Source organism: Lissotriton vulgaris, unplaced genomic scaffold, assembly GCF_964263255.1.
Source record: "Lissotriton vulgaris unplaced genomic scaffold, aLisVul1.2 SCAFFOLD_388, whole genome shotgun sequence".
Lineage (NCBI taxonomy): Eukaryota > Metazoa > Chordata > Amphibia > Caudata > Salamandridae > Lissotriton > Lissotriton vulgaris.
Window position 1 is genome coordinate 541,026 of NW_028250124.1, and position 24,151 is coordinate 565,176.

Genomic DNA, 24,151 nt, shown 5'->3' on the forward strand with positions numbered 1-24,151 from the left:
TGTCACTGACGACTTCTCGGGGGAACCCCACCCGGGAGAAGATCCCCATCAGGGCCCGGCCGACCACTGGGGCTGTCACGGTCCGGAGAGGAATAGCCTCAGGGTAGCGGGTGGCGTGGTCCACTAGTACCAGGATGAAGCGATGGCCTTGTCTTGTACGCGGGTCCAGGGGTCCCACAATGTCTATCCCGACCCTCTCAAATGGGGTCGTGACTACTGGAAAGGGTTGCAGGGGGGCCTTTAATTTGCGGCCGCTCTTCCCACTGGCTTGGCACGTGGGGCAAGATCGGCAATGCTGGTGCACATCGTTTCTCATTTTGGGCCAGAAGAAGTGGGTCACTAGGCGGCTGTAGGTTTTATCTTGTCCCAGGTGCCCTGCCAGGGGGACATCGTGGGCCAGATTTAGCAGGAAGTCTCTAAAGCGGAGGGGCACCACTAGTACTCGGTTGGCCCCCAGCTCGGCGATTCGTTGCTCGCTGTATAATAGATCATTGTCCCAGTAGACCCAATGAGTTCCGGAGGTGTCCCCTGCGCTTTGGGCGAGCGCTTGTTGTCGGAGTCCCTCAAGGGAGGGGCAGGTCTTCTGTTCCTGACGAAATTGTTCTTGTGTGGGTCCCCCTTCTTGAGCCCACTGGTCAAGATTAGCGAGGTCGGAAGGTTGAGCAAGTTCGAGGGGGGTGCCATGGTCGGGGGTCTCGGCGGGGGCGACCGGAGGCGGTGGCGCCGGCCATTCTGGTTCTTCCGGGTGATGGTTGGCACGGGCGGCCATGGACCGGGTGGTGACACACGCCCAGTCTGGGACGCCCAACATCCCCAAGTGTTCTTTTCGCTCCACGGCTGCCCACGGGGAGCTTTCCAGATCATTTCCGAGAAGGCAGTCCACGGGGGCGTCGTCTCGGACCGTTACCTTCAACATGCCGGAGACCCCTCCCCACTCAAAGGGGACGCAGGCCATCCGACACAGACTCTCCGAGTTGTCGGCGGATCGCACAGGGCAGAGAATGTTCGGTAGATATTGTTCTGGGGTCACCAGATGGCAGCGGACGGCTGTCACACTGGCCCCGGTGTCTCGAAGGGCTTCGGCCCGTTGTCCATTGATGCTCACCCATTGGCTGTACTTCTGGGTGTTAGCGGGTAGGGGGACCCGCGGGACCATGTCTCTTCCCCCTAAGCACGCGAGAGTCATGGCGGCTGGCTCCCACTCTTGATACTCTTGCTCGTCTGTTTCTTGTTCCTCGGAGATTTGTTCCTCCCCTAGTGCCGCGGCGGCCACATGGCGGGGTTTTGGACTCTGATACTGCGGGCAGCTTGGGTCGTTTGCATAGTGGCCGACTCGTTGGCATCGGTGACATGTAACATTGGCTCTGTACCCCGGTCGCGCCGGGGTGCTGCCCCGGTTGGCCGGGGGGGTGGTGCTGGTAGTGGGGGCGGCCGGAGTGTTGTCTCTTCCTCGTCCTTGGCCCCCTCCTCCTCCTCTGGGTCGGTGGTGACCATTGTTGTTCCTGTTCTGCTCGTAGGACCCATTCCGGCCCACTCTGGTGATCTCCCACCGGTCAGCTTCGGCTGCGAGCTGCCGGGGATCGGTTAACTTGCTGTCGAGGAGGTGTTGGCGCAGTTCAATGAAGCAATTGTTGGACAGATGCTCCCATACCATCAGATTGAATAGCTGCTCGTAGGTCGTGACGTTGTTCCCTCTGATCCAGCCTTCGAAGGCTCGGCTAAAGTACGTTACATAGTCCACCCAAGTTGTACCTGGAATGCGTGTGCAGTCTCGGAACCTCTGGCGGTACATCTCGGGCGTGAGGCCATAGCGGGTGAGGAGGGCCGCTTTCATATGGTCGTAGGAGGTCATCTGGTGGTCTGGGAGCTGTAACAGAGTATCGCGGCCCTCATTGAGGAATTTGCCCCATAAGCCGGCTCCCCAGTCGGCTCTATCGATCCGGTGCGCAGTCATCGCGATTTCATAGGCCTTAAACCATTGCTGGATGTCGTCTTCTCGAAAATATTCTCGGACCACATCCTTGGGGATGTGCACTTTTTTCTCCGTGGTCCCTGGGGTGGACGGTCTGTCGGGCACCCCTAACTCTTTATTTTGTTTGCGCAGGTTGATCTCGGCTAGGTTCCGTTCGTGCTCGTACGTTAGTCTTTTTTCCTCGAGCTCCCTTTGCCTCTGTTTCTCCTCTCTTTCTTCTCGGAGGCGAAGGTGCTCTAAGTTTATTTTTTGCTCGGCCAATTTGAGTTCTATGTCCATCTTGAGTCGGGCCATTTCGAGTTCGTGTAGTCGGGCTTTTTCTCTTTCTTGGATCTCGTCTTGCGAGAGACTGGTTCTTTGCCCCTCAGGGGCCGTGTTGGTATTTTTCGCGGTGCTTTGCTCAGGGGCTTCGACATCCCCGGTCTCTGCCCAAGATTCTAGGGCATGCTTGAAATCATCTTTGGTGCTTAGTCCGGTGGTAGCGATACCCAGTTCGATGCAGAACTGCTTTAGTTCACGATGGCTGTATTCCTCTAGTTTTTCCATTTGGAACTTCTCAGTTGATCCGCTCTCTTTAGTCGACATTGTTGTTCGTTGTGGGGTGAGCTACTCTCTGTACGTTATGCGGTGATTCGGATCGCGCCGCTGGCCACCAATGTTAGACGGACCGGGAGGGTCGGCCGAGATTACGGGGAGAGGTCTCCAGGGAGAGCCGTCTCCAACGACTGTACAGATAAGTAACTTCCCCCCCACAGACGGACACCACACAAGGATGAAGGTTAACGAGACTTTATATGCAATTCTTAGGTTACGATAGTATGATACAAGGAGGTCTGGACTCAGGGGTCCCCTCGGTTCTGATCTCTTTGAGGAAAAGGGTAGCGGGACAGTCTTAATTACCACTGAGGTCAAAATAGCTCACAATCCTCGAGCTCGGCGTTCTTAGATGGTCGGGCCGTGGAGGAGCCAAGCAGGTCCCGAGGTAGATGAAGGGCGACGGTCCGCGGCGGAGCCTGCAGGTCCCGGTGAAAGATGACGGTTACAACGGTCCGCGGCCACGCCAGCAGATCCGGACGACGATGAAGGATGAAGGTTACGACGACTGTGGCAGCGCCAACAGGCAGGACGATGGTGCACAGGACAGAGCTACGGCAGCGCCAGTAGTCCGTCCAGGATGAGTTCCTCTTTACGTCTCTCGACTCCAAGATACAACTGCCTTCCTGCTCTGGAGCTGCCCCAGTTATAGGACTGACGTGCTTTGATGTCCGGACCCTCGCACTTGGAGGTCGGGGGGTCCGGGATGAGGGAGTCCAGACACCCAGCAGGGGGGTGGAGCCAGCGCCCGGGGAGGCGATGGGCGAGCGGCACTGGGCGGGGGAGAGCCATCGGCACCTCTTTCTCCCATTGACTTGCCAAGTAGCCCGCTCACCTCCTGGGTGGAGGGTGGTGCCGGAATGTCTGAGGCCGGGCTAGGCCCAGGGTTGAGGTCGATCAGGGGCCAGGCGGCCTCGTGGCGAAGTGTCCAAGATGGCGGCCCGGGCTGGGCGCATGGGCCGGCAGTGGATCGGACCCACGAGGTTATCATGTTCGAGGGCAGGGGTCCCTGAGGGGACGTAGGACGTGCAATGGTGGTGTGTGGTGCTTGCGTGACTGGGCTCGGGCCTGGTCGAGCCGGGGGAGAGCGGCCCGTCATGTGGCCTGTCCAACAGACATGCTCTGCACTCTCTCATTGCCCTGGTTGGAACTGTGCTGCTTGTTGCCCCTTGGTTGTGCAGCTTCTCATGGACATGCTCTGCACGCTCTCATTGCCCTGGTTGGAACTGTGCTGCTTGTTGCCCCTTGGCTGTGCAGCTTCTCATGGACATGCTCTGCACTCTCTCATTGCCCTGGTTGGAACTGTGCTGCTTGTTGCCCCTTGGCTGTGCAGCTTCTCATGGACATGCTCTGCACTCTCTCATTGCCCTGGTTGGAACTGTGCTGCTTGTTGCCCCTTGGTTGTGCAGCTTCTCATGGACATGCTCTGCACTCTCTCATTGCCCTGGTTGGAACTGTGCTGCTTGTTGCCCCTTGGTTGTGCAGCTTCTCATGGACATGCTCTGCACTCTCTCATTGCCCTGGTTGGAACTGTGCTGCTTGTTGCCCCTTGGTTGTGCAGCTTCTCATGGACATGCTCTGCACGCTCTCATTGCCCTGGTTGGAACTGTGCTGCTTGTTGCCCCTTGGCTGTGCAGCTTCTCATGGACATGCTCTGCACTCTCTCATTGCCCTGCCTGGAACTGTGCTGCTTCTTGCCCCTTGGCTGTGCAGCTTCTCATGGACATGCTCTGCACGCTCTCGTTGCCCTGGTTGGAACTGTGCTGCTTGTTGCCCCTTGGTTGTGCAGCTTCTCATAGACATGCTCTGCACTCTCTCGTTGCCCTGGTTGGAACTGTGCTGCTCCTTGCCCCTTGGTTGTGCAGCTTCTCATGGACGTGCTCTGCACTCTCTCATTGCCCGGGTTGGAACTGTGCTGCTTCTTGCCCCTTGGTTGTGCAGCTTCTCATGGACATGCTCTGCACGCTCTCATTGCCCTGGTTGGAACTGTGCTGCTTGTTGCCCCTTGGTTGTGCAGCTTCTCATGGACATGCTCTGCACGCTCTCATTGCCCTGGTTGGAACTGTACTGCTTGTTGCCCCTTGGCTGTGCAGCTTCTCGTGGACATGCTCTGCACTCTCTCATTGCCCTGGTTGGAACTGTGCTGCTTGTTGCCCCTTGGCTGTGCAGCTTCTCGTGGACATGCTCTGCACTCTCTCATTGCCCTGGTTGGAACTGTGCTGCTTGTTGCCCCTTGGTTGTGCAGCTTCTCATGGACATGCTCTGCACTCTCTCATTGCCCTGGTTGGAACTGTGCTCCTTGTTGCCCCTTGGTTGTGCAGCTTCTCATGGACATGCTCTGCACTCTCTCATTGCCCTGGTTGGAACTGTGCTGCTTGTTGCCCCTTGGTTGTGCAGCGTCTCATGGACATGCTCTGCACTCTCTCATTGCCCTGGTTGGAACTGTGCTGCTTGTTGCCCCTTGGTTGTGCAGCTTCTCATAGACATGCTCTGCACTCTCTCATTGCCCTGGTTGGAACTGTGCTGCTTGTTGCCCCTTGGTTGTGCAGCTTCTCATGGACATGCTCTGCACTCTCTCATTGCCCTGGTTGGAACTGTGCTGCTTGTTGCCCCTTGGCTGTGCAGCTTCTCATGGACATGCTCTGCACTCTCTCATTGCCCTGGTTGGAACTGTGCTGCTTGTTGCCCCTTGGCTGTGCAGCTTCTCGTGGACATGCTCTGCACTCTCTCATTGCCCTGGTTGGAACTGTGCTGCTTGTTGCCCCTTGGCTGTGCAGCTTCTCGTGGACATGCTCTGCACTCTCTCATTGCCCTGGTTGGAACTGTGCTGCTTGTTGCCCCTTGGCTGTGCAGCTTCTCGTGGACATGCTCTGCACTCTCTCATTGCCCTGGTTGGAACTGTGCTGCTTGTTGCCCCTTGGTTGTGCAGCTTCTCGTGGACATGCTCTGCACTCTCTCGTTGCCCTGGTTGGAACTGTGCTGCTTGTTGCCCCTTGGTTGTGCAGCTTCTCGTGGACATGCTCTGCACTCTCTCGTTGCCCTGGTTGGAACTGTGCTGCTTGTTGCCCCTTGGCTGTGCAGCTTCTCATGGACATGCTCTGCACTCTCTCATTGGCCAGCCTGGAACTGTGCTGCCTCTTGCCCCTTGGTTGTGCAGCTTCTCATGGACATGCTCTGCACTCTCTCATTGCCCTGCCTGGAACTGTGCTGCTTCTTGCCCCTTGGCTGTGCAGCTTCTCATGGACATGCTCTGCACTCTCTCGTTGCCCTGGTTGCAACTGTGCTGCTTGTTGCCCCTTGGTTGTGCAGCTTCTCATGGACATGCTCTGCACTCTCTCATTGCCCTGGTTGGAACTGTGCTGCTTCTTGCCCCTTGGCTGTGCAGCTTCTCATGGACATGCTCTGCACTCTCTCATTGCCCTGCCTGGAACTGTGCTGCTTGTTGCCCCTTGGCTGTGCAGCTTCTCATGGACATGCTCTGCACTCTCTCATTGCCCTGGTTGGAACTGTGCTGCTTGTTGCCCCTTGGTTATGCAGCTTCTCATGGACATGCTCTGCACTCTCTCATTGCCCTGGTTGGAACTGTGCTGCTTGTTGCCCCTTGGCTGTGCAGCTTCTCATGGACATGCTCTGCACTCTCTCATTGCCCTGGTTGGAACTGTGCTGCTCGTTGCCCCTTGGTTGTGCAGCTTCTCGTGGACATGCTCTGCACTCTCTCGTTGCCCTGGTTGGAACTGTGCTGCTTCTTGCCCCTTGGTTGTGCAGCTTCTCATGGACATGCTCTGCACTCTCTCATTGCCCTGGTTGGAACTGTGCTGCTTCTTGCCCCTTGGTTGTGCAGCTTCTCATGGACATGCTCTGCACTCTCTCATTGCCCTGGTTGGAACTGTGCTGCTTCTTGCCCCTTGGTTGTGCAGCTTCTCATGGACATGCTCGGCACTCTCTCATTGCCCTGGTTGGAACTGTGCTGCTCGTTGCCCCTTGGTTGTGCAGCTTCTCATGGACATGCTCTGCACTCTCTCATTGCCCTGGTTGGAACTGTGCTGCTTCTTGCCCCTTGGCTGTGCAGCTTCTCATGGACATGCTCTGCACTCTCTCATTGCCCTGGTTGGAACTGTGCTGCCTCTTGCCCCTTGGTTGTGCGGCTTCTCATGGACAGGCTCTGCACTCTCTCATTGCCCTGGTTGGAACTGTGCTGCTTGTTGCCCCTTGGTTGTGAAGCTTCTCATGGACATGCTCTGCACTCTCTCATTGCCCTGGTTGGAACTGTGCTGCTTCTTGGCCCTTGGTTGTGCAGCGTCTCATGGACATGCTCTGCACTCTCTCATTGCCCTGGTTGGAACTGTGCTGCTTGTTGCCCCTTGGTTGTGCAGCGTCTCATGGACATGCTCTGCACTCTCTCATTGCCCTGGTTGGAACTGTGCTGCTTTTTGCCCCTTGGTTGTGCAGCTTCTCATGGACATGCTCTGCACTCTCTCATTGCCCTGGTTGGAACTGTGCTGCTTGTTGCCCCTTGGTTGTGCAGCTTCTCATGGACATGCTCTGCACTCTCTCATTGCCCTGGTTGGAACTGTGCTGCTTTTTGCCCCTTGGTTGTGCAGCTTCTCATGGACATGCTCTGCACTCTCTCATTGCCCTGGTTGGAACTGTGCTGCTTGTTGCCCCTTGGTTGTGCAGCTTCTCATGGACGTGCTCTGCACTCTCTCACTGGCCTGGTTGGAACTGTGCTGCTTCTTGCCCCTTGGCTGTGCAGCTTCTCATGGACGTGCTCTGCACTCTCTCATTGCCCTGGTTGGAACTGTGCTGCTTCTTGCCCCTTGGTTGTGCAGCTTCTCATGGACATGCTCTGCACTCTCTCATTGCCCTGCCTGGAACTGTGCTGCTTCTTGCCCCTTGGCTGTGCAGCTTCTCATGGACATGCTCTGCACTCTCTCATTGCCCTGGTTGGAACTGTGCTGTTCCTTGCCCCTTGGTTGTGCAGCTTCTCATGGACATGCTCTGCACTCTCTCATTGCCCTGGTTGGAACTGTGCTGCTTGTTGCCCCTTGGTTGTGCAGCTTCTCATGGACATGCTCTGCACTCTCTCGTTGCCCTGGTTGGAACTGTGCTGCTTCTTGCCCCTTGGTTGTGCAGCTTCTCACGGACATGCTCTGCACTCTCTCATTTCCCTGGTTGGAACTGTGCTGCTTCTTGCCCCTTGGTTGTGCAGCTTCTCACGGACATGCTCTGCACTCTCTCATTGCCCTGGTTGGAACTGTGCTGCTTCTTGCCCCTTGGCTGTGCAGCTTCTCATGGACATGCTCTGCACTCTCTCATTGCCCTGCCTGGAACTGTGCTGCTTCTTGCCCCTTGGTTGTGCAGCTTCTCATGGACATGCTCTGCACTCTCTCATTGCCCTGCCTGGAACTGTGCTGCTTCTTGCCCCTTGGCTGTGCAGCTCCTCATGGACATGCTCTGCACTCTCTCATTGCCCTGGTTGGAACTGTGCTGCTTCTTGCCCCTTGGCTGTGCAGCTTCTCATGGACATGCTCTGCACTCTCTCATTGCCCTGGTTGGAACTGTGCTGCTTCTTGCCCCCTGGTTGTGCAGCGTCTCATGGACATGCTCTGCACTCTCTCGTTGCCCTGGTTGGAACTGTGCTGCTTCTTGCCCCTTGGCTGTGCAGCTTCTCATGGACATGCTCTGCACTCTCTCATTGCCCTGGTTGGAACTGTGCTGCTTGTTGCCCCTTGGTTGTGCAGCTTCTCATGGACATGCTCTGCACTCTCTCATTGCCCTGGTTGGAACTGTGCTGCTTGTTGCCCCTTGGTTGTGCAGCTTCTCATGGACATGCTCTGCACTCTCTCGTTGCCCTGGTTGGAACTGTGCTGCTTCTTGCCCCTTGGTTGTGCAGCTTCTCACGGACATGCTCTGCACTCTCTCATTTCCCTGGTTGGAACTGTGCTGCTTCTTGCCCCTTGGTTGTGCAGCTTCTCATGGACATTCTCTGCACTCTCTCATTGCCCTGGTTGGAACTGTGCTGCTTCTTGCCCCTTGGTTGTGCAGCTTCTCATGGGCATGCTCTGCACTCTCTCGTTGCCCTGGTTGGAACTGTGCTGCTTGTTGCCCCTTGGCTGTGCAGCTTCTCGTGGACATGCTCTGCACTCTCTCATTGCCCTGGTTGGAACTGTGCTTCTTCTTGCCCCTTGGTTGTGCAGCTTCTCATGGACATGCTCTGCACTCTCTCATTGCCCTGGTTGGAACTGTGCTGCTCGTTGCCCCTTGGTTGTGCAGCTTCTCATGGACATGCTCTGCACTCTCTCATTGCCCTGGTTGGAACTGTGCTGCTTGTTGCCCCTTGGTTGTGCAGCTTCTCACGGACATGCTCTGCACTCTCTCATTGCCCTGGTTGGAACTGTGCTGCTTCTTGCCCCTTGGTTGTGCAGCTTCTCACGGACATGCTCTGCACTCTCTCATTGCCCGGGTTGGAACTGTGCTGCTCGTTGCCCCTTGGCTGTGCAGCTTCTCATGGACGTGCTCTGCACTCTCTCATTGCCCTGGTTGGAACTGTGCTGCTTGTTGCCCCTTGGCTGTGCAGCTTCTCATGGGCATGCTCTGCACTCTCTCGTTGCCCTGGTTGGAACTGTGCTGCTCGTTGCCCCTTGGCTGTGCAGCTTCTCATGGACGTGCTCTGCACTCTCTCATTGCCCTGGTTGGAACTGTGCTGCTCGTTGCCCCTTGGCTGTGCAGCTTCTCATGGACGTGCTCTGCACTCTCTCATTGCCCTGGTTGGAACTGTGCTGCTCGTTGCCCCTTGGTTGTGCAGCTTCTCATGGACATGCTCTGCACTCTCTCATTGCCCTGGTTGGAACTGTGCTGCTCGTTGCCCCTTGGTTGTGCAGCTTCTCATGGACATGCTCTGCACTCTCTCATTGCCCTGGTTGGAACTGTGCTGCTTGTTGCCCCTTGGTTGTGCAGTTTCTCATGGACATGCTCTGCACTCTCTCATTGCCCTGTCTGGAACTGTGCTGCTTGTTGCCCCTTGGCTGTGTAGCTTCTCGTGGACATGCTCTGCACTCTCTCATTGCCCTGCCTGGAACTGTGCTGCTTCTTGCCCCTTGGTTGTGCAGCTTCTCGTGGACATGCTCTGCACTCTCTCATTGCCCTGGTTGGAACTGTGCTGCTTGTTGCCCCTTGGCTGTGCAGCTTCTCGTGGACATGCTCTGCACTCTCTCATTGCCCTGGTTGGAACTGTGCTGCTTGTTGCCCCTTGGCTGTGCAGCTTCCCGTGGACATGCTCTGCACTCTCTCATTGCCCTGGTTGGATCTGTGCTGCTCCTTGCCCCTTGGTTGTGCAGCTTCTCATGGACATGCTCTGCACTCTCTCATTGCCCTGGTTGGAACTGTGCTGCTTGTTGCCCCTTGGTTGTGCAGCTTCTCATGGACATGCTCTGCACTCTCTCATTGCCCTGGTTGGAACTGTGCTGTTCCTTGCCCCTTGGCTGTGCAGCTTCTCATGGACATGCTCTGCACTCTCTCATTGCCCTGGTTGGAACTGTGCTGCTTCTTGCCCCTTGGTTGTGCAGCTTCTCATGGACGTGCTCTGCACTCTCTCATTGCCCTGGTTGGAACTGTGCTGCTCGTTGCCCCTTGGTTGTGCAGCTTCTCATGGACATGCTTCGCACTCTCTCGTTGCCCTGGTTGGAACTGTGCTGCCTGTTGCCCCTTGGCTGTGCAGCTTCTCATGGACATGCTCTGCACTCTCTCATTGCCCTGGTTGGAACTGTGCTGCTTGTTGCCCCTTGGTTGTGCAGCTTCTCATGGACATGCTCTGCACTCTCTCATTGCCCTGTCTGGAACTGTGCTGCTTGTTGCCCCTTGGCTTTGCAGCTTCTCATGGACATGCTCTGCACTCTCTCATTGCCCTGCCTGGAACTGTGCTGCTTCTTGCCCCTTGGTTGTGCAGCTTCTCGTGGACATGCTCTGCACTCTCTCATTGCCCTGGTTGGAACTGTGCTGCTTGTTGCCCCTTGGTTGTGCAGCTTCTCGTGGGCATGCTCTGCACTCTCTCGTTGCCCTGGTTGGAACTGTGCTGCTTGTTGCCCCTTGGCTGTGCAGCTTCCCGTGGACATGCTCTGCACTCTCTCATTGCCCTGGTTGGATCTGTGCTGCTTCTTGCCCCTTGGTTGTGCAGCTTCTCATAGACATGCTCTGCATTCTCTCATTGCCCGGGTTGGAACTGTGCTGCTTCTTGCCCCTTGGTTGTGCAGCTTCTCATGGACATGCTCGGCACTCTCTCATTGGCCTGCCTGGAACTGTGCTGCTTGTTGCCCCTTGGTTGTGCAGCTTCTCATGGACATGCTCTGCACTCTCTCATTGCCCTGGTTGGAACTGTGCTGCTCCTTGCCCCTTGGTTGTGCAGCTTCTCATGGGCATGCTCGGCACTCTCTCATTGGCCTGCCTGGAACTGTGCTGCTTCTTGCCCCTTGGTTGTGCAGCTTCTCATGGGCATGCTCTGCACTCTCTCATTGCCCTGGTTGGAACTGTGCTGCTTGTTGCCCCTTGGTTGTGCAGCTTCTCATGGACGTGCTCTGCACTCTCTCATTGCCCTGGTTGGAACTGTGCTGCTTCTTGCCCCTTGGTTGTGCAGCTTCTCATGGACATGCTCTGCACTCTCTCATTGCCCTGGTTGGAACTGTGCTGCTTCTTGCCCCTTGGTTGTGCAGCTTCTCATGGACATGCTCTGCACTCTCTCATTGCCCTGGTTGGAACTGTGCTGCTTCTTGCCCCTTGGTTGTGCAGCTTCTCATGGGCATGCTCTGCACTCTCTCGTTGCCCTGGTTGGAACTGTGCTGCTCGTTGCCCCTTGGCTGTGCAGCTTCTCATGGACGTGCTCTGCACTCTCTCATTGCCCTGGTTGGAACTGTGCTGCTTGTTGCCCCTTGGCTGTGCAGCTTCCCGTGGACATGCTCTGCACTCTCTCATTGCCCTGGTTGGATCTGTGCTGCTTCTTGCCCCTTGGTTGTGCAGCTTCTCATAGACATGCTCTGCATTCTCTCATTGCCCGGGTTGGAACTGTGCTGCTTCTTGCCCCTTGGTTGTGCAGCTTCTCATGGACATGCTCTGCACTCTCTCATTGCCCTGGTTGGAACTGTGCTGTTCCTTGCCCCTTGGCTGTGCAGCTTCTCATGGACATGCTCTGCACTCTCTCGTTGCCCTGGTTGGATCTGTGCTGCTTCTTGCCCCTTGGTTGTGCAGCTTCTCATAGACATGCTCTGCACTCTCTCATTGCCCTGGTTGGATCTGTGCTGCTTCTTGCCCCTTGGTTGTGCAGCTTCTCATAGACATGCTCTGCATTCTCTCATTGCCCGGGTTGGAACTGTGCTGCTTCTTGCCCCTTGGTTGTGCAGCTTCTCATGGACATGCTCGGCACTCTCTCATTGGCCTGCCTGGAACTGTGCTGCTTGTTGCCCCTTGGTTGTGCAGCTTCTCATGGACATGCTCTGCACTCTCTCATTGCCCTGGTTGGAACTGTGCTGCTCCTTGCCCCTTGGTTGTGCAGCTTCTCATGGACATGCTCGGCACTCTCTCATTGGCCTGCCTGGAACTGTGCTGCTTGTTGCCCCTTGGTTGTGCAGCTTCTCATGGGCATGCTCTGCACTCTCTCATTGCCCTGGTTGGAACTCTGCTGCTTGTTGCCCCTTGGTTGTGCAGCTTCTCATGGACGTGCTCTGCACTCTCTCATTGCCCTGGTTGGAACTGTGCTGCTCGTTGCCCCTTGGTTGTGCAGCGTCTCATGAACATGCTCTGCAATGTGTACTGGCCACTGGGCTGGCTCCTGGGTACATCAGATTGCTATCTTTGTGATGTTTAATTAAGGCAGTTACTAATGTTGTGTACTTTGTCAGTGTCCATGCTTGTTGTGTACTTGAATTGTGGATTTCTTGTGATTTACAACATGCCCTGTCTACCACTTTCACATGACCAATGGTCTATATTTGTTTTCAGCTGTAACAGCCAATAGAATTTGTCTTGTCTCTGTGACAGAGGCAGTTGGACTCAGAGAGATCTTTTAGTCCAACTACGGTTTGCATACTCTCCCCATATGTACATGTGTCAATAGCCGATGATGTTGCTATCACGGTGGGGATTCTATCCCCATCATAGACAGGCAGCCGGTCCAGGATCCATCATGTATGTGTGATGGTTGTTTATGTGTACAGCAATGTGGATGTATGCTCTTCTGCTGATGGCCTGCCTTCCTAGTCACATGTGCTAAGTTGTATGTGTGCAATTGTGATGGGATGGGATGTGAGGGGAAGACTTTGTGATGGTGGTGTGTATGCTCCTACATTTGGCAGCTACGCAGAGTATGAGCCAGGTGCTGTGTGCCAGTCTGTTTGCAATTTATGTCTTGTGCTTGGGTGCACATGTGGGTGTTCTGGTAGTGCAGTGTGTTCTACAGTCCTGTGGTCCACCTACTTGTTGTTGCTGGCAACTGTGAGGATGCAGGGTGTGTGACAGGCAAGTCTGTGTTGTTGATGGGATATGTGTCTGCTTACAGTGTGTGTTCAGTGTGCAGCCCTATTCTATTCCATTGACATGGTGGGGGTGTGTTGTCTCTCACTGATGTCACTTGTGGGCCTTTGTTCTCCAGTATGGTATGTGTGATATATGTTCATTCTATCCTGTTTCTTGGTATGCGCATCATCCCCTTTGTGTGTTGCTGCTCCTTGTATTTGTGTGTGGTGCACTGTGGACCTGTTCGTTTCTGAGTTACAGTTCACTTGTGTGTCCTATCCCCTTAGCTTGCCAGTGTGTGTGCCTCACCATCAGTTAATCTATTCCACTGTGTTTGTGTTGCAGGACTGTGCACAGGGCCAATATGCCAGTGGGTCCTTTGTCCCTTTCCTCTTATGTCAGGTTCTTGTCCTGGTTTGCAATGCTTGTAGGTTGTATGCAGTACAACTGTTGTTGCTGCACTGTGCTCTGTTGATGTTGTTGGCACCTGTGTGTTCCTGAGTTTTGCTTGTGTAAGTGTATTGCTGTTCGTCTGCATGTCTACAGTGGCAGTACTACCCTTCCAGGATGTGATGTTGTCTGTGTGCTGCTTAGTGTTGTGGAGGTACTTTTTGTGTCCCTGTGATGTGTGGTTGTGCATCTGTTTATTTTCTCCCACTACTTGTCATGCATGCAGTGCCATGAGTGTATTTTGGCTTGCATTGGCCTAATGTGCATCCATCTGATCTTTTGCATTTGAATTTGTGCACTTCCTATGCTTCTTGTGCCTCTGCAAGGCTTGCCTTCTTTTTACCCAGAGTTGTTGTTGTACACAGTTCACTGTGGTTTGCATTGCTTGACTGTGCCATCCAGGTGCTGTTTGCTAGACTGGGGTGTTGTGCTGTGTTGCTGCTCTTGTATGTGCTGTAGACATGCTTTGTGTTAGCCCTATGCCTTTTCTTGAGTGTCCTCTTGGCTTTTTAATATCTGTGTGCATGCTCTTCATTGCAGCTGACGTCTGATATGTGTGTCTGGCTGTGGGTATTGGTGGCCTGTGTATGGCCTGGTGGTGTGTTTGTGGTGGTTGATGTTCATGTTTGATGTGTGTGTTGTATTTGTGATTGTACAGAGTGTACTTGGCATCTATGTGGGGTTTCTTTTGGTGATTGTGTTGCCATTGCCCTGTGGTTGGGTGTCTTGTGCTCATGTTCACCTCAACATTCTGTGCATTTCCAGCTGTTGGGGGGGAGGGAGGGATGGCCTATGTGCAGCTACCTGGGGGCGGGGGGGGGCTGGGGGACTTGTAGATGCTCCTGCATGTCTGTTTGTGTGCGTGGTGTGCCTTCTGTGTGTGTGGTGGTGTGGAGGCCCTGTGGGCTGAGTGGAGGGGCCATGCCTACCTGGCTGCCTGGCTGGTATCTTGGACACTTGGGTTCTGGCGTGTGCGCCGCTACGGTGTGGTGTTCGTGGGCTGGCTGTGGTGTTGCGTGGGCGGCGTGTGCCTGATGCCGGGGGTGATTGTGTGTGTTCCTGTCCCCACCAGGGTGTCTGGTGTGGACAGGTACCAGTGTTCATGCATGCTGTGGCGAGGTATGTGGGTATTGCATGCTTGCGTACCTGCGGCGGCGGCCACGACGGTGCATGACTTGCTGATAGAGAAGTAGGGACAGGGCCGGGAATGCATGTAGGGTTGTGTCCATGGCAGTCGGGTCCATGTGGTGGGTCTCGTGGCAATGCTTTCCCTCTCCGTTGTGGTGCTTCTGCCGTCTATGAGATGGAGGTGTTTCCGCTGCAGTGTTTTGGTTTGTTTGCGACATTGTAATATTGCGGACGGCCGAGACGTCATTCTGCACGGCGGTGAGCCTGGATTGCCTACGTCCGCCGTGGTGTCTGGTGTGTTCCAGCGGCGGTTCATGTTTTTTTCGCAGCGGACAGTAAATGTGCCCAGTTCCCCTTCCTAATATGGCTGACGGAAGGCCCGCTGCTGGCGGGCGATGAGGTGCATTTTCCATCCGTCCGCCATCCTAATAGACCCGAAGTGTGCTGACAAGTTTGGTAAACCAATGAAAGTCGTTAACGTTTTTAGTAAGAGTGTTATCACTCAGGTTGGAGAGTTGTGAAACATCAGACGCGTTGCTAAGTGCCCGTCTGTTCACAATGCCACTGCACCATATGTACTTATTGTGCCAAAAGATTCTGTTGCTTCTAGGGTAAAACTTTCTGTTAGACCTAAAATTTTGCCCAGAAGATTTGCTGACCATGTTTCTTAATTATACCAATTTATTTTAGTTTTTTTTAATTTCATTTTCAGTTTTGTTTTATAATAAAGGGAGGTGTGTTACATCCTCCATCTTTTTCTTTATGCTCTGCTGTCACTTTAATTGTCCTGCATCTTTTAGTATTGTTCAGTTCCACATAGAACTCTAGTGGCTGCTAGGCACCAGGTCAGTTGCACTGTTCCTGTTTACCAGTGAAGCTGCTTCTGTGTTGCTGTGCCGCTGTCAATAAAAATTCATATTCAGGATTCATTTGTTCAAGTTATTATTACAACAACATTTCCCACTCCTCCCTCCCTCGAGGACATACCCCACTCCTCCCTCTCTCTTGGACATCTCCCGCTCCCCCTCCCCCTGGGGCTTCTTCCGCTCCCCCTGCCTGGGACCATATCCCCCTCGACCTCTCCCCTTCCTCCTCGGGACATCGCCTGCTCCCCCCTCCCTGGAGGATATCTCCCTCTTCCTCCACCCTGAGAGACATTTCTCTTTTATCCCTCACTGGGGGGGGAATATCCCACTCCCCCCTCACTTGTAGAAATCTCCCACTCCCCCCTCTCTCAGGGACATCTCCCACTTCCCCCAGGGACCCCTCTCTCTGGGATATCTCCTGCTCCACCTCCCTTGGAGACATCTCCTGCTCTCCCCTCCCTCAGGGACGTCTCCCGTCCCCCAAAGTGGCATCTCCTGCTTCCCCCTTTCACTGGGACATCTCCCGCTCCCCCACCCTCAGTGAAATAATTTGCCCTGCATCCTTGGGGTCATCTCCCTCTCCCCCCTCCCTCTGGGACATCTCCTGTTTCCCCTCCCTCAAGGACATCTCCAGCTCCCCCCTCCCTCCCCGGGGACATCATCTGGTCTCCCTCCCTGGGGGATGTCTTCCACTCCCCCCCTTATATGTCCGCAAGGTATTGAGGAATAACAGGGCAGCACTACACCCCCCAGGTGAAAGTAGGTGTGAACCCCCCAAGGGGGGGTCTGTCCCAGTCAGTGGAATAAATAGGGGGGCAGACCCCAGTTAAGTGGGGTTAATACCTGGAGAAGCAGGAAGTCAAAGAGGGCTCCTGTCTGTCTCTGCCCTGTTACTGAGGTGGGAGGAGGAAGTCTGAGGGGGGCTCTGTTACACCAGGCGCAGGTCTGTCCGTGGCCCGAGCATGAAGTAGGGGTGCAGCCCCCCAGTGAAGGTGTGATTGAAGGTGCAGAGATGCTCCAGGGTGTCTGCGTCGTACGTGGAGACCCGCCCCCCCTCATGGTCCAGGTAGAGCCCCAGCTTCAGGGGGAGCAGACGACGGGCCTGGGGGGAGGGAGAGAAGGTGAGAGTAAAGTATTGATCACCGTCCCTCCCAGGCACCCCCCCGAATGTGCACTCAGGAAACTGTGCAGTAAACCTACCCCCTCCCAGATTCTCTCCTGCGACCCCCCACTGCCTCCCACCCCTGCAGCCACTGCACCTCCCAGTAATGCCTCCCAGAGGTGAACCCCTCCCGCCCCAGCACAGAGGTACGGAATGTCGAGCCGGGGCCTGTCCGTGTCACGCGTCTCCCGTCCTCAGACAGGATCAGGTCATCATCAGCCGTGTCTGGATCCAGAGTCACCAGCGCTGCAGAGAGAGAGAGAGAGAGTTAATGACACACTGTGTGACCTCAGGCAAGTCACTGTCCCCCCAGAGACCCCAGCACTGCAGAGAGAGGAGGGAGAGGTAATGACACACTGTGTGACCACAGACAAGTCACTGTCCCACCCAGAGTCCCAGCGCTGCAGAGAGGAGAGAGAGTTAAAGACACACTGTGTGACCTCTGACAAGTCACTGTCCCAACAGAGACCCCAGCACTGCAGAGAGAGGAGAGAGAGTTAATGACACACTGTGCGACCTCAGACAAGTCACTGTCCCACCAGAGACCCCAGCACTGCAGAGAGAAGAGAGAGAGTTAATGACACACTGTGTGACCTCTGACAAGTCACTGTCCCACCAGAGACCCCAGCACTGCAGAGAAAGGAGAGAGTTAATGACACACTGTGTGACCTCAGGCAAGTCACTGTCCCCCCAGAGACCCCATCACTGCAGAGGGGAGAGAGAGTTAATGACACACTGTGAGACCTCAGACAAGTCACTGTCCCACCAGAGACCCCAGCACTGCAGAGAGAAGAGAGAGAGTTAATGACACACTGTGTGACCTCAGACAAGTCCCTGTTCTACCCAGAGACCCCAGCACTGCAGAGAAAGGAGAGAGTTAATGACACACTGTGTGACCTCAGGCAAGTCACTGTCCCCCCAGAGACCCCATCACTGCAGAGGGGAGAGAGAGTTAATGACACACTGTGAGACCTCAGACAAGTCACTGTCCAACCCAGAGACCCCAGCACTTCAGAGAGAGGAGAGAGAGTTAATGACACACTGTGTGACCTCAGACAAGTCACTGTCCCCCCAGAGACCCCATCACTGCAGAGGGGAGAGAGAGTTATTGACACACTGCGTGACCTCAGACAAGTCACTGTCCCACCAGAGACCCTTGCACTGCAGAGAGCGGAGAGAGAGGTAATGACACACTGTGTGACCTCAGACAAGTCACTGTCCCACCAGAGACCTCAGCGCTGCAGAGAGAGGAGAGAGAGTTAATGACACACTGTGTGACCTCAGATAAGTCACATTCCCACCCAAGAGACCCCAGCACTGCAGAGAGAGGAGAGAGAGTTAATGACACACTGTGTGACATCTGACAAGTCACTGTCTACCCCAGAGACCCCAGCACTGAGGAGAGAGGAGCAAATTAATGATGCACTGTGTGACCTCAGATAAGTCACTGTCCCACCCAGAGACCCCAGCACTGCAGAGAGAGGAGAGAGAGTTAATGAGACACTGTGTGATCTCAGACATTTCACTGTCCCACCAGAGACCCCAGAACTGCAGAGAGAGGAGAGAGTTAATGACACACTGTGTGACCTCAGACAAGTCACTGTCCCACCCAGAGACCCTAGCACTGCAGAGAGACGAGAGAGAGTTACTGACACACTGTGTGACCTCAGACATGTCACCGTTCTACCCAGAGACCCCAGCACTGCAGAGAGGAGAGAGAGTTAATAACATACTGTATGATCCTAGACAAGTAACTGTCCCACCCACAGTCACATGTTCTGATTCACCCTCCATCACTGGTAATGAAGTGCACTGCAGTCCAGTTGGTAATGTTCCCTCCATCCCAGGTCTTGATGTGACCTCTAAATGCATGATATGCCATCCTTACGAGGTGCTGGTGAGCCCTCAGACCTTGGCATTGATGTGTCCTCAGACCCTGGCATGGATGTGCCCTCAGACCCTGGCATTGATGTGATCTTTGCCCACAGGGATGACGTTATGCTGATGTTCCCTGCTTCAGACATGTTGTTGCACTTCCTATTCTAGGCGCTAAGATGCCCTTCAACCCTGGCCCTCAATGACTCAGCATTCTGGTTGAGAATACTGTTATATCCTAAGTATTACGTTTATGTGTAATCAGCCTAGGTCATCCTAGCTGCTCTGTCAGAGTGAGAGATGGCAATGGAATATTGGTGTGACTGTGATGCGTGGAATATTGGTGTGACTGTGATGCGTGGAATGTTGGTGTGACTGTGATGCGTGGAATGTTGGTGTGACTGTGATGCGTGGAATGTTGGTGTGACTGTGATGCGTGGAATGTTGGCGTGACTGTAATGCGTGGAATGTTGGTGAGACTGTGATGCGTGGAATGTTGGTCTGACTATGATGCATGGAATGTTGGCGTGACCGTGATGCGTGGAATGTTGGCGTGACCGTGATGCGTGGAATGTTGGTCTGGCTATGATGCGTAGAATGTTGATGTGACTGTGATGAATGGAATGCCTGGGTGCCTGTGTAGATGGGTGGGGACACTTGAAGATGGGCTGAGCAGTTAGGCAGGCTGCTCCTGGTGGGGCTGGTGGAGATGTAGGAGCTGGTACATGGCTGAACTGAGATTGATACTACCCTGAACTGGAACTAATAAAGAAAACTTGAATAATACTACAAGGCTACCAGTGTCTCTATGAACAGGGAACATAATTTTATTTGGCGACGAGCGGACCTGGACCCAAGCGTACTGATGGATTGTACAGTAACCAGCGCAACTACAAGAAAAAAAAAGAAAAGTACATGAAGCAGAATGGAGTAAAAGGCAAGCCAGCCCCACCAGTATCCATGTCATCGGACGGCATTACCACCGTGTGTGTCCAGCCTGAACTTACTCCTTCGTTTTGACCACAGGTATGGTCTGTATGTTAGGGTATGTCTGGATTGTTCCACCCTACCACCTCCTTTTTTATCTACTGTATGGATGTATCTACGGCACAAAGGTACTGTGGCTATACAAAGGCGAGTTAAAGACTAACTCAGTGAATGTCTTCACATGTACCACACAGGAGCGGTGTGGTTATGGTTTGGTGTCTTCCTTACGCATTGGAAGCTCCAATTACATCTGCCATTTGAGTAACACTATATGGACCTGTGAAATCAGCTTTGGAAGTCGTGTGTCTGGGAAGTTATGTACTTCACTAGAGGTCTGATACTCAAATGGTCCTAAGAAGTCTCAACGCTGTGACAGATGTGCTCATCGAGGGGACCTGAATTTTTCTGTGGTGGGAATAAGGTTATTTACTAAGGAGAGCTTGGGGACTTGCTCACATGGTGTTCCAGCCATGTCGTTTTGTAGCGGGTTTTCCTGCCACAACCACGAGTAAAGTTTACAAGGAGTGCATGACTGTAAGTTACATCTTTGCGCTGTCGGTGTTTCTTTCAGCTCTCACCTCCTTTGCGCCGGGAAACCCTTTGTGGGTATCTGTGCGCATTATAAGTGCAAAAAATAAATAAATAAATAAAATAATTCATAAATGCAGTATCCCCATCCATCGTGGCGACGACGCTTCATTGGCATTCTTTACAGTTATATGACAACAAATTTTCACTACTGCGTGGTTTGGCTGCCCAGAGGCCTCAGGGGGGCAACGGAGGTGAAAACAAAGGTGAGACACTTTTTGTCCGCCATTTGCAAGACTGAGGTTTTATTTTCTCGTGTTGGATGTAAATCAGGTCTACTACAATCTTTGTAAGAGTTCATCCATGTTTTCAAGTGTGCAGTCCCTAGAGCAGTTTAACCGCTGCGCTCTGTTTTCAAATTTGGTACAGCGCGCGCAAGCGTACTCACAACTGAGGGTGTCGCGTGGATCCTCTTCGCATCCTGGAATCTTCGTGTGGTGTCAGCATTCTCCACATAGCTCTTTCAATGCACCTGTTCTGAGAATCATTGTATCCCCGTGAGTGGCTGCACCCCTGCACCCCCTACGTCACGGGGATACAATGATTCTCAGAACCAAGCTATTCGGCGTCGCTCCCCCATGGCGCTTTGTACCCCCTACGTCACGGGGGAGGAGCTGTTCAGGTGCTTTAGTGTACTCGAAGAATTGCCGTTGTTTCTTGAGACAGCGCTCGCGGGCGCTATTGGTTTTTATGGTTAATTAGGGCGGAGCGGCCCCCGCGCGGTGTACTCCGCAGAGCGTTGCCTACATTGACAGTGCGGCCCCTTCGACCAGGTTTAACTCCCCCCATGGCCTGCTTGCGTGGTGGAGTGCTCCGGGGAAGCGGCGTACTGGTGTTGCGCCTTCTCCCGCTGCAGAGTCTGTGGATGGCTCGGTGCACGAGGCTTCATGGCGGAGCCAGACAACTGCAGGCGTGCGTCGCTTTGATTCAAGCAAGCTTCAATAGCTCAGTTGGGAGAGCGTTTGACTGCAGAGCTGGAGGACCCGGGTTCAATCCCGGTTTCGGCATAGTTGCAAATCTGGCTTTTATTTTTATTTTATTTATGTATTTATTTATTTATGCGATTTTATATAGCGCGGACTTTACCCGAAGGTGTCAGAGCGCTTCACTTTAGGACCAGTAATGATACAAGAGGAAACAATTGCAAATTAACAAATTACAAAAGCAAACGTTAAGTTACATGATCAAAAGTGACAATAGTGAGCAACCAAAATACATGAGGTAGCAATCGGTACATTACAGGAGAAACAAGCACTGGCGTTGCCAATAGGTTTCGCCTTTGGAAAGTTGGAGCTATTGGTTTTGTAAATGACATTTTATATTTATATATTGTTATTGACAATGCCAATAACGATATATAAATATAAAATGTCATTTACAAAACCAATAGCTCCAACTTTCCAAAGGCGAAACCTATTGGCAACGCCAGCGCTTGTTTTAAATGACGCGGCATGGCACAGCTAAATTGGCCGCAACACCCCGCTGCGCCATTTCCTTGTAATTATAGCCCCCTGTTCCTTCCTTCCCTCCCAGGTGAGGGTCGTCCCCTGCTGATCCTGGCGAGTGCGCGGGGTCAAAGGTTGCGTTTCACTCAGTGAAAGGCAGTAAATAAACTGGAACAGCCTCTAAATCAGCTCCCACCAAGAGGTGAGTGACGGGGGGGAGGGGCTCAGAAGGAGGGGGGCAGCCCCGGCAGGGGGCCCACGGAGCGCTGCAGGACAGGCCTTCCGGATGGAGGCCGGAGCCAGGTGAGCAGGGCGAAGATCGCGGTGTCAAGGTGCATTATGGTGTATATTCGTATATTTAGTGGATTGCATTGTTTGGTTCTTATTTTGTAAACGGCCCGTGAGATCCCCGGGGCCAGTGTGGCGGGAGGAAGCCAGGCAGGACTTGCAGTTAAAGTTCACCATCAGGCATCCGATCTCTAAACAGAAACAGCAGGAAAGCCCGTCGGCATAGCTCAGTGGGTTAATGCGCCTGAAAGTGAGATGTATCTGCAACCTGCAGCTTACACGCTGGAGGAGCCACTTGGGCCTTTCATCCTTCTGAGGCTAATAAAATGCTGCGCTCCGAGTTTGTATTATAAGATGACTCGCTCTTTGCAGCATTTCAAAGATAAAACTTGTAGCTGCGAGCACTACATACAAAACCTTCCATGCTGCACCCAATTACCCCACAGAGGCCAATGTACAAGCAACACGCTACGAATCCTGCACCACGAAAAGCGCCCAGGGGGTCAGTGAAAACGGTAGCACTTCCGTGAACAGGACAGGGCCAGGAAGCGCTAGACATACACGGAGTAGCCACTTAAGAAGTGAGGAAGCGCTTCAGGCCACAAGGGGGTACGGGTAGCGCTATGTAAATAATATTAAAAATGCATCTGATGCTCTGACGAACGGGGCAGACTTGGGGGGCAGGTGGGGGATGACTCCGCCTCCTTAACGTGGCACTGGGGGCAGTCGGTAGGTAGGCGCCAAGGGATGTGCTGAGAGCCTCCCGGGCACTGTGGCCCTCACGTGGGCACCGGCTGCTGCATGGTGTTCGGGCACAACAGAACGGAAGCCACGCCAGTGCAGAGTCAACTCTAGTCTATTGTAGGCAGAAGGGGAGACTGGCCCTGCAGAGGGGGAGTGGGGGTACAGACAGGAGGATGCTCATGTCCTGGCATGATGGGGGCGGGGTAAGAAGAGGGGTGACAGGCACGAGAGATGCAGGATAATCAAAATCAAAAGGAGCACCGCCAGCTGGACACAGGAGGAGAGGGTGACAACACCCGCAGACAGACAGCGGGACAGCCAGAGATAGGTGGGGTGAGAAGGGCACAGAGTAAAGCAGAGGGGTGAGAGGCACGGGCGCCCTCAGGGACCCAATCACTCACCACGTAGGAGGACCCGCCCTCCCCGCTGTGGGTCTCGGTCTCTGGGATGGAGAAGTGCATGTCCCCCGGTCTCGCGCACCACGCTCCTCTCTCCAGGCACGGCACGCGCCGTCTCGCGCCTGCCCCTCCCACACACCTTCCCCTCTCCTCACAGCATCACAGACAGTGGGTGGGAGGGCGGGAGGTGGCACGGACAGTGTGCGGGCAGGGGGTGGCACGGACAGCGGGCGGGAGGGAGAAGGCAGGACAGCAGGAGGGAGGGGGATTTTATTTATTTCTTTTATTTATGAAGGCATCGAACACGGACAGTGGGCGGGCGGGAGGGAGGAGGCACGGACAGTGGGCGGGCGGGAGAGAGACGGCTAAAAAAACAAGGCCAAGGGAGAGAGGAAAATCCCTGAACATCGTGAAAGAAACAGGAGCCAGTAGTTGATGTATCTAGGATGTTTCTGTTTTGCATGTACTACACTAAGGGGATACTCTCATCCATCACTCTGCCAGGTTTGTAGGAGGATATTGGGTGGTGGTGTATAAAACAACTGAGAGGGATAGGGAAGGTTCAAGGTTCTATAGATGAGTTATAGGGCCGAAGGGAATGGGATAATATTGTGCTGACTGGCTCAAAGTAGCGAGCAGAGCGGAGCAACAACGTGAGTGTGTACAGGAAACAATTCTCCAAAACGTAGTGTGCTGGCCGGCTCAGCTTGAGTACGTGAGCGGAGCAGCAAAACATACGATAAAAAGAAATGATGGGAACTCTGAGGAGTGACACCTATGACACGGCGTGCTGACCGGCTCAGGAATTAGGAGCGTAGCAGCAATGCGCGTGCAGGCAGAGGTCACGAGCAAAGAAATATGAGGCTGCGGGGGTCGCGTGCTGGCCGGCTCCAAGTTCACAGGAGCGGAGCAGCAACTCGAATAAAGGCGAAAGGGAGATGCCAAAATTAAAGGTGTGGTGCGCTGACCAGCTTAGAAGCGGGCGGAGCGGAACAGCGACGTGCACGCCAACAGGAATGTACCTCTCTTGAAATGGGGCCAAGGAGGTCCGCAGGAGTCCGGGGCCAAGGCTGGATAAACCCATAATTAAAGACGGGACGGAGAGCTGGACAATACACCAATCGCGCAGCAACCAGGAACCAAAATGAAACAAG

General features: G+C 54.0%; 1 pseudogene; it reads right to left on the bottom strand.

Moving 5' to 3' along the window:
* Positions 1–16,438: 16,438 nt before the first annotated feature.
* LOC147663361 (uncharacterized) overlaps positions 16,439–24,151 on the bottom strand; it is a 129,958-nt pseudogene continuing 122,245 nt past the window's right edge.